Below are 13,939 nucleotides of genomic sequence, written 5' to 3' on the forward strand. Positions count from 1 at the left end.
GGGACATAGAGAGACACCCCGCTGAAGGGGTGTGCTGGACTCCTTCAGCTCCAAAATAGGGTCCAAGGGACTTTCCTAGCTCCAGTAGAGGGTCATGCAGAGGGCCTCCGCGGGAAGTGATGAAAAATTGGACGTATTTCTGCTAAACGGAACTAAGCGCCATAGGGGGAAGAAGGAGATCGCGGGCAAGTTGGATTGGCTGGTACTGCAGACCGCAGAACTCATTCCGTTCTATGCTTACAATGCTGTTCCATGACGCTTAGTTCTGTTTGATAGAACTTGTTATACGGGATTCCAAAACCCTCGGACCTTTCAGAACCAATTTTGAGCTGTTCCTACTCAAAACTTGATTGAGATTTAACTCAAAAAATGAAGTTATTAGCGAAATTCCTCGCATTTTTTTGGAGAACGACGAAGTTGATTTTTGGGGTAGGCCTCAGACCCCCGTCCGCCTTTCCAGTTCGCCATCCATTTTTGCCATAGACCGGTTTATAGTTGACTAAAACCTATGTATCAGAGAGGACCTGTATCAGTTCAAGGGCCACGTTTTCGACTAAAACCTATGTATCAGAGAGGACCTGTATCAGTTCAAGGGCCACGTTTTCTACATCTGTCACTAATGCACACAAGCACTGAATAAAAGTTGATGTTCTGTATCATCAATGTAGCTGATTTTGACCCAATCAACCCTTTTATTGCTGCACATCAAGAAAATCGGCGTTACGCCCTGCAAAATCGTCGCACTGATATCGTGGAAGCTAGTGCGTAACACCAGCTCGTTGGTTTGGCGTACAGCGCAAACGCGCCAGTGCGAAACACCAAGTTGTGCTTTTACTACAGTTAGCCAGAGCAAACCCTGATTTCATACTTCATCCAGGCGTGAGCTAAATCAGGTCCTGCTCACACTTCATTTTAAATTTTAAATTCCGCTCGTCAGAAGTCATAAAAATGTCAGCTGAATCTTTCAGCCGCCGCAACACCTTCGAACCCCGTTTATCCTCGAAGAGGAGCACCGAGACTAACTTTCTTTATCGCTCCTTAAGTGCCCTTTCATTGCGGGTTTCAAATTCGCAAATAAGGTAGTGAAGTGCTCAGTTTTGCAAGCTTGGAGTGCTCCTCTCGATCCACCCCCTCCCCCTCCCCCGCATCCCCTGGAGAGCACCCGCTTGACGTCACCGTGATTTTTGACGCAGAGCAGCGCTGCCGCGCTAGGGAAAAACGCCGCATGAGCCGTTAGACGTCGCCAAATTGCCTTCGTTAAAATTCAAATTTTCAGGAAAATCCGTATACATTCTTCCTCCAACTTTTCGGCTAATTTTATTCACTATTAGACAGGGTTGCAATTTTTATGAAACATAAAATCTTGAAATTTTATGTGATATATTTCATGAAATTGCAGAAACCATGAAAAATAGTTTTCGAAATTAAATACAACATCAAATGGAAGGCGACAGGTTTTTGCAGCTTTTTCCTGATATTTAGGGCGTGTTGCATACGCAGGCCCTGAAAATATGCTTCATATATTTCACGACTTCGTGAAATTTCATGAAATATTTCACGGAAATTTTCAATATGTCATATTTTTTATTTGAACCGTGCAACCCTGCTATCAGATCTAAATAAACCAGAAATTTCAATAGAGAATATTCGTAACTTTCTTCAAAATAAAAATTTGTTATAGAAGGAAATTTGGCAATTGTCGAATGTACACTGAAAAAAAAATTCTCGGCGTTTTTACCAAGGTCCGTTGGTACCTTTACCATCTCACTTTTTTTTTTACCAATTTTTGGTAATTTTACAAAGACAGACTGGTAAGCTTACTTAAAAACCGGTATTTTTACTGTTTTTTTTTCAGGTAAGAATACCACTTTTATTGGTAATCCATTCCTGGTAACTTTGCCATTTTATCTCGGTAATTCTACCACAGTCGATAAAAAATATCGGCGTTTTTACCAAGGTCCAGTAAAATTACCGAGAAAGTCAATAATTTTACCGAGATTTCTCGGTAAAATTGCCAATTCCATAAATGGTAATTTTACCAAGAAAAAACCGGGATCAAATAGAACCCTAAATTCTCGATAATTTTACCCTGTTCTTAGTAAATACACCGAGATTTTTTTTTTCAGTGCACATACGGCGTTCTTCCATAGTACGGCGGAGCGGAGCCTCAGAGGGTCGAATCGACAACTGTGTTTCCTCTTTTCACCGCGTGCACCTTTTTAAAGGCTCGACTTCATTAAACAGTTCTTACTTTTCGCGTTCGTGCCTCTTGCGCCAGAGAGGGTGTGAGCCAACTTCGTGAAATTTCATGAAATATTTCACGGAAATTTTCAATACGTCATATTTTTCATTTCAACCGTGCAACCCTGCTATTAGATCTGAACAATCTGGAAATCTCAATGGAGAATATTCGTAACTTTCTTTAAAAATAAAAATTTTTTATCGAAGGAAATTTGGCTATTGTCGAATGTACATACGGCGTTCTTCCATAGTACGGCGGGGCGCGGAGCTTCAGAGGGTCGAATCGACAACTGTGTTTCCTCTTTTCACCGCGTGCACCTTTTTAAAGGCTCGACTTCATTAAACAGTTCTTACTTTTCGCGTTCGTGCCTCTCGCGCCGGAGAGGGTGTGAGCCTTGCGCTGGTGTTTCGTGCCGCGGCGAATACGTTCCTCGCTCGCCGTCGGTGGCGAGTCACTGAACTTGCTGTTGCGTGTGAATTAGGGCGCTGCGGGAAAAAAGGGAATAAAACCACCCCAGAGGAGCGCCGGAATGTTTCGAACAATTTCGGAAAACCGTGCAACGCGTCATCGACTATCGCCCCGGCGGCTTTTTTTTCGCCTGCTTTAATTGGATTTTTTTAGCAGTGGGGTTGCTTTTTCATTCCCGGAAAATGAAAAATTGTGACGAATGTATTGCCGGGTTAAGATGAAACGCCGTAAAAACCATCGGACTTTGCCGAAATTCCTCTGATAAAAAACGAATTTTCAGGGAAGCTTATGAATGAAGGGGACGCCTAGTGAAAGGGTGGCGACAGGGGGTTTTAGAAGAAATGAGGGTTTGTCAACTCCCTGAAGGGCTTTGAGAGGATAGGGGACTTTGGCGGCTAGGGGTCGCAGAGCGCCAAAGAGCGATATAAAAGCGGCTTCATACGTACAACTTATGAATGTTTTCCTCTCATAAATTTGGAGAATTTCGCAATTGAATCTTTCTATGGAGAATCTCAAGAAGAAATATTCATAACTTTCCTTAAAAATAAATATTTATTGGGAAAAATCGGGCATTTTCCGAATGTTTACGTGGCGTTTCTACTCAGTGCAGCAGCACATTTTACCGTCCCTTTTAAAAGGTTGGGCGGCAATTTTTATGCCAATACTGTCATACTAAGGCAGAACACCGTATAAACCATCAGGCGTTGCCAAATTTCCTTCGAGAAATCATACCTTTTCGGGGAAATTTGAGAATAATTCACCCTCGATTTCTTGGAGGGTTTTTCGTAATTTGATCCAAAAAGTCTGATTTCAAGGGAGAATATTCATAACATTCCTCATGAATAAATATTTTCTGAGAGTAAATTTGGCAAAATTGGAATGCTTATACGACGTTTTTACTTAGCACGGTAGAATAGAGGACGGTAAGTAGCATTCTAATTCGGTTATTTCATACCCTGAACAAGGCAGATTATATAATTTGTAGTGGTTTTTCCTGGAATTTAAGTTTTTTGAACTGGAAATTTTTAAACTGCCATAATTCATTGGTTTGTCATTTTTGGGTGCTTTTTTCCAAACATTCCCAAAACTCCCTCTAATTACACAATCGAGGCCAGCGATTCTGATAAACGTAGTTCTGAGAAAAGCTATTTTGAAAATTTTCAACCGTCAAGTTAAGGGCATGAAATTGCTCGATTATAGTGTACCTCTTACGCCTGCACAAAAATGAAGTACCTAAACAAAATGTAACTTGGTCTTCAGAACGCTGGAAATTTAGTTCCATAGAAATCTTACAATCCGATATTTCGATCCTACTCTACAAAGATCGTCACTTTACCAAAAACTTTGGACTCATGTCCCTGTTCCTGTAGACAATCAAATGTATAGGAAATCTGTTTTATTTAGCTTTTTGCAAAAGAGATGAATGAATAATGAGGAATCAAAATAAAAAAAAAATGTAACTAAAAGTAATACATTAACATAATTTCTCCAAACTTACAACGTTGCGTGTATACAACGTGCACTTTTACTAAAGTCCCACCTCGTGGATCGCTTCGAACGAATCCAAACATCGTGAGCGAAAACGCTTTCGCTCGACAAAAACTCAAAACACATGCAACCGAAAATGAGCAAATTTGAGTCATGGAAATATAGGACGTCGTCGCTTTTCGTTAAGGTCATGAATCAGCGTTAACTGCGTGAATTTCCGTGCTGAGTAACATTTACAACCTCTCAGTCTCCCGTTCTCGCGGGCTTCTCTCCAGTGGCGTGGTGTGCTTCGATACACATCGATATTTCCTCATTTGAAGCTATGGTAAAGGATCGATTATTAAGGTGTTCGTTGCGAACACCCTGATACTCGATCCTTTTCCACAGGTTTAAATGGCAGATTAATCGATATATCGCAAAGCACGCCACGCCACTGCTGCTCTCCCGCCCACAACAATGCGGATGCCAAGAAGTAGCGGGAGTCTTGAATTTCCCGGGCGGCAACCCTTGTATATTACTCGGATTTCGCCTTAAATTTGACATCACCGATCGGGGTATTTGCGTGGTGACCATGTATTACAGGTGACCGATTTCGTCAGCTGATCCCAGCTCGGGGTCGCGCGAGCTAGGCCTCTCAATCGCGATGTTAAAAGCCACGGTTCCACCAACGGCATGTGACGCGAAATTGGTCGCGCGAAACCTATCGTGTATCGCAGATGCGTCAATTTCGTCACTCACAGAATCGTATTTTGATGGTATCTGAAAATAGAGTAGCAAAAAATAATTACACGGGAGCGTTCCGTAAAGGGGTGGCGGCGGGGCGTTGACGAAGAAATGCTGCGGTGTCAGTTGCCCGATAACCTCTGGGAGAACAGGCATATCTGGCGTTTGGGTGTCGCAGAACGCCAGAGAGCATTGTAGAAGCGACATTATATATATAAAAAATAATTATAAGATATGTCCTAAACCCAAATTTTTACTTCTATTATCACCTAATTAATCTAAATACCTAATCTAAAGTTTTACTTCTAATAGCACAAAGTAACAATGATGTCAATCATCGCAGCGCGCGCATACCATGGTTTCTTCCACCTTGCTTTCATCCGTGTTTTAAACGGAGCAATCAGGCCAAATTTCTGCTGCTCTTCCTAAATGCGCAAAAAATGACCTAGTTTCGGGCAAGACAGAAGTAAGTGACAATATTTCTCCAGGGAGTCAATGAAAACTGTGCTTTCAAGTAAAATGCCTCCCACACAATACGTAACCACGAAAGCATGCAGAAGATAGCATTTTACGGCTGTCTCTCCGAACAATAACCTAGCATGAAAATGAAATACCCTTTCAATGTACTTGACATAAAATTAGTCGATTTTTAATCATCCAAACGAATTCTGGGAGTCTTTCGGAAGATTAGTGACAATTTTTTAAAGAACGGAACGTTCTTTCAATACAATTTTCCGGTCAGAAGCTTCTGAGCCCGTTTCCGCAAAACTTTATTTTTGCACTTACTGATCTCTTCGATATCACGGCAGATTTGTATATCTCTCTTTAATGAATCTACGGTGGAGGATATCGTTTATGTACTACCTACTGCGGTGGTTTGATGGGCGATATCTCCGTTACTATTGAACGTAAAAACTAGGCGTTTAGACAGATCGTATTATTTTTTCGTAGTTTAAAAGCTTAAACAAGCAAAACCGCGAATTTAAGACTGGGGCAACGGACCTATTCGCGCAGCCGGGTGCATTGACTTTAAATCTGTTCTTTTGTCACAGACTTTGGTGGCGCAAGTCGTACACGTCGGTGGTGATAACATGCACGTTTGAAATAATTGAACTTGAAGTATGGTGCAGCCAACTTTGCGTCCCGCACTTCCTGTGAAACCGAGGCTTTAAACTTATGAGGCTCAAAGGCCGAGGGAGCGTGACAAACCGGGAAGCGGGAAGAAATAAAACACATCGTTTATCCGTTTTTCTTTGTTTCGTTAATTTAATCACAGCCACTCTCAGAAGTCAAACTTTCCCCCTCTTACAGCGCCGTTCCTCGACTGTTGAAAGTGTTTAATGTCCCGTCAGACGAACTTCGTATACAAGCGTTTGATAACGGTATTTTGGGTCTTTTCTTGATTTGATTTTTCCTTATTCTTCTTCTTGGCTGTGCTGCTCCATGCATAATCAACCCTCAATCTAGTCTAAGGGCTCAGGTAATAAGGTAATTTGTGTTTCACGCCACCCCAATTTCGGGAAATGATAAACTGCAGCTATTACGCCTGTAGAACAGAAGCAGGTATGCTTGCGGTTTCAATGAGCATATTCTCTCATTCGTACAGAAAAGTCGAAGTATTTTATCAGGGAAAGATATAGCCACACTTACACACCTTCTTGGTTTATTTTTCTAATTGGAAAACTTTTGATAGCATCCCGTTTATCCAAAAGAATGTCATACTATATTTCTCTTACACACGGTTGCAAGGTTCAGGGAAAACCTGGAAAAGTCAAGGTATATGCTCCAAGTCAGGAAAATTCTCAGGACTGCAGCTGAACAGCAAAAACATTATTAAACTTGATTAAATATGCAACCTTGTGAATGCAATTTGAGTGGCCCTGGAGTTGAAATATAGCATTACCTATACGTATTTTGGTTTAGCGTGATGTCTGAAGGACGATATCTGAACAGTCGGAACACGAGAGTGAAAAATCAAGTTCGCCTTCAACTCAACGGATACTATTTGAGTGGCTTAGGAGTTGGAATAGTTTTATCATGCATTTGGGATTAGCATGATGTCCAAAAGACGATTGACTTTCGTTGTAATCTTCGCGATTTGAATGGCTGTGGCAGCGAAAAGATCAGTTAATTTAATTCGATTCTCTCTTTGGAAAGATATTTTGATAATGACATTCAAATAAGTTTCAAAAGTTAGAATGTAGCCCCTCTCTCGCGCTCGCACTCGTTTGAATAATCGAAAGCGAGAGTGAGAAACAAAGTTCGCCTTCAACTCGATAGACGCAATTTGTGCGGCTCAAGAGTTGAAATAGTTGTATCACGCGTTTCGGTGACCAATCAATTTTTAATGATAGCACCGACTTGTTCATTTCAAGTCCGACAATGGAGAATTTGCACGCAATTTTTTTATTGCTTCATCTGAAAGTGCCTAATGAGCTGAGTTCGCAGTATTTTTCATAATTTTTTTCTGACATGGGAAATTGGAGAAAAATTGATTTAAAAGTGAGAAAATGTGCCGCCTTGTGACGTCATCTGGCGGCATTTCCCATTTAAACACATGTATTTTAGCAGAATCGGTTATTTTGTCATATCTCCTCTAATAATTGCTCAATTTATGAATCAAGGGTATCTTCGTGTTCAGTTCACTCAGAGGATTCCACTTAAACAGGAAATTCATCAAATTTCAGACCCTTGCAAATTCTCCATTCTAGGTATTTCCTAAGGCTCTAGAAGAATAAAGGCGGCAATTTTTGCACTCTAAATCGCTCAAAATCACTCAGAGCCTAATTATTTCGAACGGTGTACTCTTTATTTGTCTCGGCATCACCCAGAGGTTGTGGACTTGTGACTATACCTGTGGCTAGCACGATGGAGCATCACAATGTCTCTCTGGTGCAATCCTGGCAGCTTGTGCCTGATTTTTAATGAAATTGCAAATTTTCAGCCAAAAAATTTGGCGAATTTAAACCAAAGAAAAACTAACCAGTAAATATTAACTACACGTATGGGTTTCTTTGAGTTCTACTCGACATGTCAACACAAAATTGCCGTTACGTTTTCTCACTTCGTGGCAAAAAGTTAAATTATGTGTCCTTTCATCAAAACATTCGACATTTCATCAGATGCTGCGCTCGGGGTTGAAAACCCGCACTTGACAGAATGTTGAGTCAACGGTTTCCACCCACCACCGCTGCTCTCGAGTCGAGTTGACGACAGTTAAGTGGGTCCATGACCACATAATCCGTGCTTCAACAGTCATCCGCTGGTTTTTCGGACTCGGCGAGGGAGGGTCGCGGTGTTTTTCGTTCCCACTGGTTAAACGAGGAAAAATTATGAGGGTAAATTAAAAGTAATTTATTTTTCCTCCTCACTGGCGGGTGAAATTAAACTGCTCTTTAATTACCGCTGCAATACATGTTTAGTTAAGTTTGATTCAGTCATCTCCCAGAATTGAACCAGTCCCGCTTCCTCCCGCGGTGTCACGGCATATGATGCAAGTTTTCCCCTCTCTCAACCGTTCATCTGTTGTGCTTTACATCGCGGTCGTCGTTGGATGTTCTAAAAATTATCTCTTGCCGTAGGTTTTACAAGTACATCCTCGCGCTGTATCCTTTAGCTTTTTCCTCCTCTTGGAGTCTCTCTCGCGCCACTTTCCTCCCCCTTTTTGTCTCATTCACTTTGTATCTGCACTCATACCGTCGCATCCACCCTCCCTCTCGTTCCCAGCAGTACTTCTGTCTCCCTTAAGCCTCAATTTCCGAGATCTGAGCATTTTATATTTCGCGTCTCCAGATCTCATTAGGTGATCCAATTATGCCATTGAAGTGTGAAAAGGTGGGAAGATTAAGAGATGTTGAATGGGTTGAAGGCTTCTTGAGCTGGATATTTGGCTCTCTTAGTCTCAGGCTTCCTATATATCATTAAATGAACGCAATGACTCTCTAGAAATATATAACCACCTTCTAGTCTTTTATCCTAGCAATGACTCGATAGAGCCCTTCCTGTTAATTTTATCTCTTGGATTTTTGATTAGATCTTTATTTTGTAGGACGTACCTAGATAATTCCTGACATCGAACTTGAAACATGTTTAAGGGGGAAGATAGGAGAAGGGCGAAGGAGAAAGAGAGGAGGTTTAGGAGAGGGGAGAATGGGAAGGGGGAGGGTTGGAGAGAACGAGGAGTCAAAATTAAAAAAATTACGTTGAGAACTTTTGCTTCCCTCCTATCTTTCGAATGGCTAGCATTATTGAGAGTTACCGGTTTAGATCATAATCAATATTAACTGATGGGATCTTGTTTTAATGGCAAAACGTATAGCTATTTAACTCGACAATTTAGTGCGAAATTGACAACCGGTAACTTTTAATCTCTAAAGTAATCATGAAGGAGGCGGGAGCTTCTCATGCGAAATATTTTTAAGAACATCCTTGCACAGTTCGGTTATAATTATTACTGTGACAGCTGAAGGACCATCAGTGTGAGCACGGTAAAATTTAACTGAAATTAACGTTTCAAGGAACAATTTAAGCACTTACGACTTTTATTCCCGTCTTTAAGCGACTTAAACCACCATCAGGTTTACAAATCAGAGCACGTTCAAGGTCTTTTTAATTTTTTGCTTTGCCGTATTTTTCATAAATTTTTATCTCCTTTTACGATTTTTTTAAACTTTTTTTCTAATTGTTTCATACTTTCTCTATCTCAGAAGTTAAACTTTAAATTCTTTGTTCGATCATATTAAAGAAAAAAATATCTTATAAAAAAAATCATATAAAATTAATATAATGTAGTCATTCACTGGCTTTCTCCTCTCTAGGTTGTATTTTCAAAGGATTTTCGTTCTGATATTCTCTTTTTCAAATATTTTGAACGCTGAGTTGGCAATGCGGTTGACGCTGGCAATGGTCGACTGAATGCTTTGTGAATGGAAGTGCCTCTGCTATAACACTCAAGTGTGCCTACACGTGTATAATTGCATCCCGCACAACAAACTCTACTCACCCGCAAAAAAACGAACAACCAACTCTTTCTTTTCAGCTGAAACTTTTTTGTGTGTTTTACTTTGGCAGGCAAGCCACAGCTTTTCACGGTGCGTCTGCAAATCGACGATTGCTCCCGGTTCCGACGCGGGGAGCACCCAGCGCCACCTTTGTGTTTTTCAGCAGAAAATCTTGGAATTAATCAAATTAAAGCCGGGTGAAACTGAGTGTAATTGAATTAATCCCAGTTCAACTCAAACTCCTCCCGTAAGACAGCTTTTTCTTCCCTCGTTTTCCCCCTCAGTCGCTTAATTTCAGCTCGAGCCGTAAATATTTTCGCGGAGCGAGTTTTTCCCACTGCGCCCATTGACATGCCCGCGCAAAGAGCGCATGAAATGCGAACCGAATGCGTCGGTAAACGGACGGAGCAGCATGAAATTTGACGAACGCGAGCAAATAAATTGAAGGGGTAGTGATTTTTTCTGTTATGCAAATCGGCGGAGAGGTTCCGCGCCGCCGTGTTGAGGAAGAACGCCGTATGAACATTCGAGAGTTGCCAAATTTCCCTCTATAAAACACGTCTTATTGACGAAATTCATGTACATTTTTCTTCGAAATTTTCAGATATTTTAGATTAAATTGCGTACAAAATTGACTAAACATTTTGGGGGAAATATTCACAATTTTCCCAGTAAATTAGGTTTTTATCGAAGGAAACTCGGCAACGTCTGAAGGTTCATACGGCGTTCTTCCTTAGCACGGCGGCACGGCTCTTGAAATTAATGAAGGCGCTCACTGAAAAATAGTTTTCGCCTTTGATTTATTCAGCCGTAAATTGATATTTCTTGTCCCGAGCGGGATTCGCGGTTGCATCCGATTAATAATATTTACGCGGATAATTATCTCAGAATATGACACACTTAACTAGTGACGGGTCCATCTCGGGCTCTGGTTTTTTTCTGCGACCCTTTTCTCCCTATTATGACGAACTTTTTCTAAGAATTCCCGCGCTCGCCTTCCGAAAGTCGCCAGGTCGTTGCGCGGATCGATGGTAAATGACGTTCTCCAATGGCGTGGCATGAATTGCGATATATCGATTGTTATGCCATTTAAACCTATGGTAAAGAATCGATTATTAGGGTGTTCGTTGCGAACACCCAGTTTATCGATCCTTTTCCATAGGTTTAAATGGCATAAAAATCGATATATCGCAATTTACGCTACGCCACTGACGTTCTCGTGACGTATTTCGACGCGATTTGGCATCGACGCCCGGCGACGGCGAACCGTGCCATTTACTCGACCGTTTTTCTAACGAAGCAGGTGATCAATCAAGTTCACTTTCAACGCGGTCATAATAATGGACTCCCGACTTGCCGCGGTTTTTGAAACCGGCTGCGAGGGAGGGCGGCGCGCTAATCAGGGTTTGAAACGTTTAATACTAATAATACTTTGCTCAAGAAAAATATGAAAGGTGCCACTAAACCTCTCCCGCAAATGCACCGCCAACGAGTGGTGACGCGGGCGGCCCTTAATTCACTCGCGAAAAAAGAGTTTTTGACAGCTTTTCTAGCGCGGCACTTGCACTTTTATACGTTTTTTTTTTTTTGATCGTTCATTCCCCGACTGAACTTTTATAAATTTAATGTGAAAGTGACAAACTTTTTTGCTTAATTTTTTTTCTTTTTCTTCTTAAATCTAAAACATTGAAAAAACTCGGAATATTGGAAGCTAACCGCGGAGAGCTTTCGTGCATTTTATAAAAGTGAGACGGTGGGGCAATTTTTCTCAATACTTGAGTCAGCGGCGTGGCACGGCGTGCCTCAAGAGCATACTCTGGGATATTTTCTCGGTGCATCGGATATCCCCCCCCCCCCCCATTCCGTTAGGATGGAAGGGATTATAAAGTTGTATGAGTGGTGCGGTAGCTCTGAGAGGGTGGACCCGGAGATCTTGCATTGAAATCATGAACCATCCCGTGATAATTTTCATTGAAATGGACTCTTCCTGCAGGATATAACACTGTAAGAGGAAAGTATAATTTGACTACGTGTTTCAAGTAGGAACTGTACAATTTCTGGCTCAGTTTAAAAATAATTTATTTACCATTAGTCTCCCTGGAGACATACATGTTTTTACAGATGAGCCAGAAATTTCAGTTCCTAATTGCAAAATGTGGTCGAATTGCAGATGTGATAAAAACTTCATATGAGTTTCGTTCGTGACGTCGTGACATGGTTACACAAGTCAAGGTATCAAGAAACACTGAAAAAAAAAAAATACACATTGGATCTAGTGTCCAGCCTCTTAAGAACATCGACAAGAAAAAGTACTCTTGACTCAATCAGAATCTAGCTTAAATCAAGAACCAAGCTTCTTAATTTAAACGGATTTTGTTTTGATTCAAGCAAAAATCCGATTGAATCAAGAGTATTTTTTCTTGTCAATATTTTCAAGAGTCTGGACTCTAGATCCAACGTGTTTTTTTTTTTTTCCTTTTTTTTTCCCCCTTCAGTGCGGCCTATGCACATGAATTGACCCCGTGATGTTTGCTGCTATGCACTTTTCCATAGGTACATCCACACGTTGTTTCTCACGAAGTTCTCACCTCAGAAACTCCCGTAAAATGTAACGTTTCATAGAAGGTTAACTTTACATTAACCTCGGAATTTCGGAACTTCGGTCTTTGCATTAAACCTAGTTTACTCGCTCGCAGAGTATGGAAGCCCCCGAGCGGAGATAAACAGGCGAAGTAGTCATTTGGCCGAGAGCAGAGTTTAAAATATGGAAGGAGCGCTAATAAAGAGATGTGTCACCTTGGTCCCCGCGACTCACTGTCTTCGCAACTTCGAAGCAGCGCCGGCGCCATTCTCAATTAACACTCATTAAAAGTGCATCACGATGCAAATCCGAGAGGTGGAGGTGCAAAGTTCAAAGCGTGAATTCGTCGCTATCCTGACGAAAGAGCGTAACAGCTTTTTGGAACGAGTCTAGTGTCGGTACAACTCATCGCTCTCCAGGGCTGGCGTAGGGATTGAGTTACGCCCTTTTGCGAGAGGGACGACGAATTGCTGTAGGCACGTAGCAAAGAGTGCGCTGCCCTGTCCCTGTGTGCCCTGTCCGCAGTGCCCCGAGTGTCCCGCGGTCCCTCCACGTCAGCCTCTGATGTCAGAGTTTGATCCTTTACTTTTCACCTGTGCCTTGATGAAATTCATCATCCAGAACCACTGTTCTGGGTTAGGTTAAACGAGACGAGAGATGCGAGGCTGCTCAGCGTTTCGGGCTAATTCTCACCTGTGTTCTGCTTCATCATTTCGGTGTGGCCTGCAGCTATGCTTCGTCTCAAAGGATTTAATTTGAGGTCATATCCAGTAGTTCAATGCTACTATCACGTAAATGTCTTTTTACTTCAGTCGGATCGTTAACTTTTAGTTCCGCGTACGGTCTTTTTGATGTACTGTAGATTTTAAAATCTAATACTCGTCTATTTATTACCCATTGCTTTTATTGTCGGTGCCGAATATATTTTCTCTGACGATTGAATCGTTAATGGCCTGAATGGGAGAAGTGGAGAAAAGGGTGCCAGCGCGCCTTCATTTCATTCTAATGCAACACGGACGATCATCGAGCACGAATAGTTGCATCCACGCCTTACAATCATCTCTGCGTTTCTAGTGACGATTCTTGCAAGTTAGTAACACTGATTTCTTCCATTTAAAGCTCGGATTATACGGTCAAAGTAGAGCCCTCAAAATGGCTCATCAATAGCATTGTTGACTGTTAGCCTTTCGATGATCAGCCCGTTCCAGACGGTCAAACTGGAGGTTCAGTCTGAAGGCATCGATGTGGGTGTTGATTGTTGAAAATTTACAAAAACAGTAAAAAACGGCACAATTTCACGTTTATGACACGAAAATGCGACAAAGCCGCACGTTTCGGTGATTCTCGGAGTTTTGGTTCAACAGTCATCATCCCGCGGACTTTTGAAGCTCAACAGTCAACAACCGCATCGATGCCCTCTAGACTGAACCTCCACCT

The 13,939-nt window shown here is 41.7% G+C and overlaps 1 protein-coding gene across 2 annotated transcripts in view; it reads left to right on the forward strand.

Moving 5' to 3' along the window:
- side-VI (sidestep VI) overlaps positions 1-13,939 on the forward strand; it is a 597,055-nt gene that overhangs the window by 45,393 nt on the left and 537,723 nt on the right. The gene's annotated exons all lie outside the window — the stretch shown is intronic.

This window comes from Bemisia tabaci, chromosome 5 (genome assembly GCF_918797505.1).
Source record: "Bemisia tabaci chromosome 5, PGI_BMITA_v3".
NCBI classification, from domain to species: Eukaryota; Metazoa; Arthropoda; class Insecta; order Hemiptera; family Aleyrodidae; genus Bemisia; species Bemisia tabaci.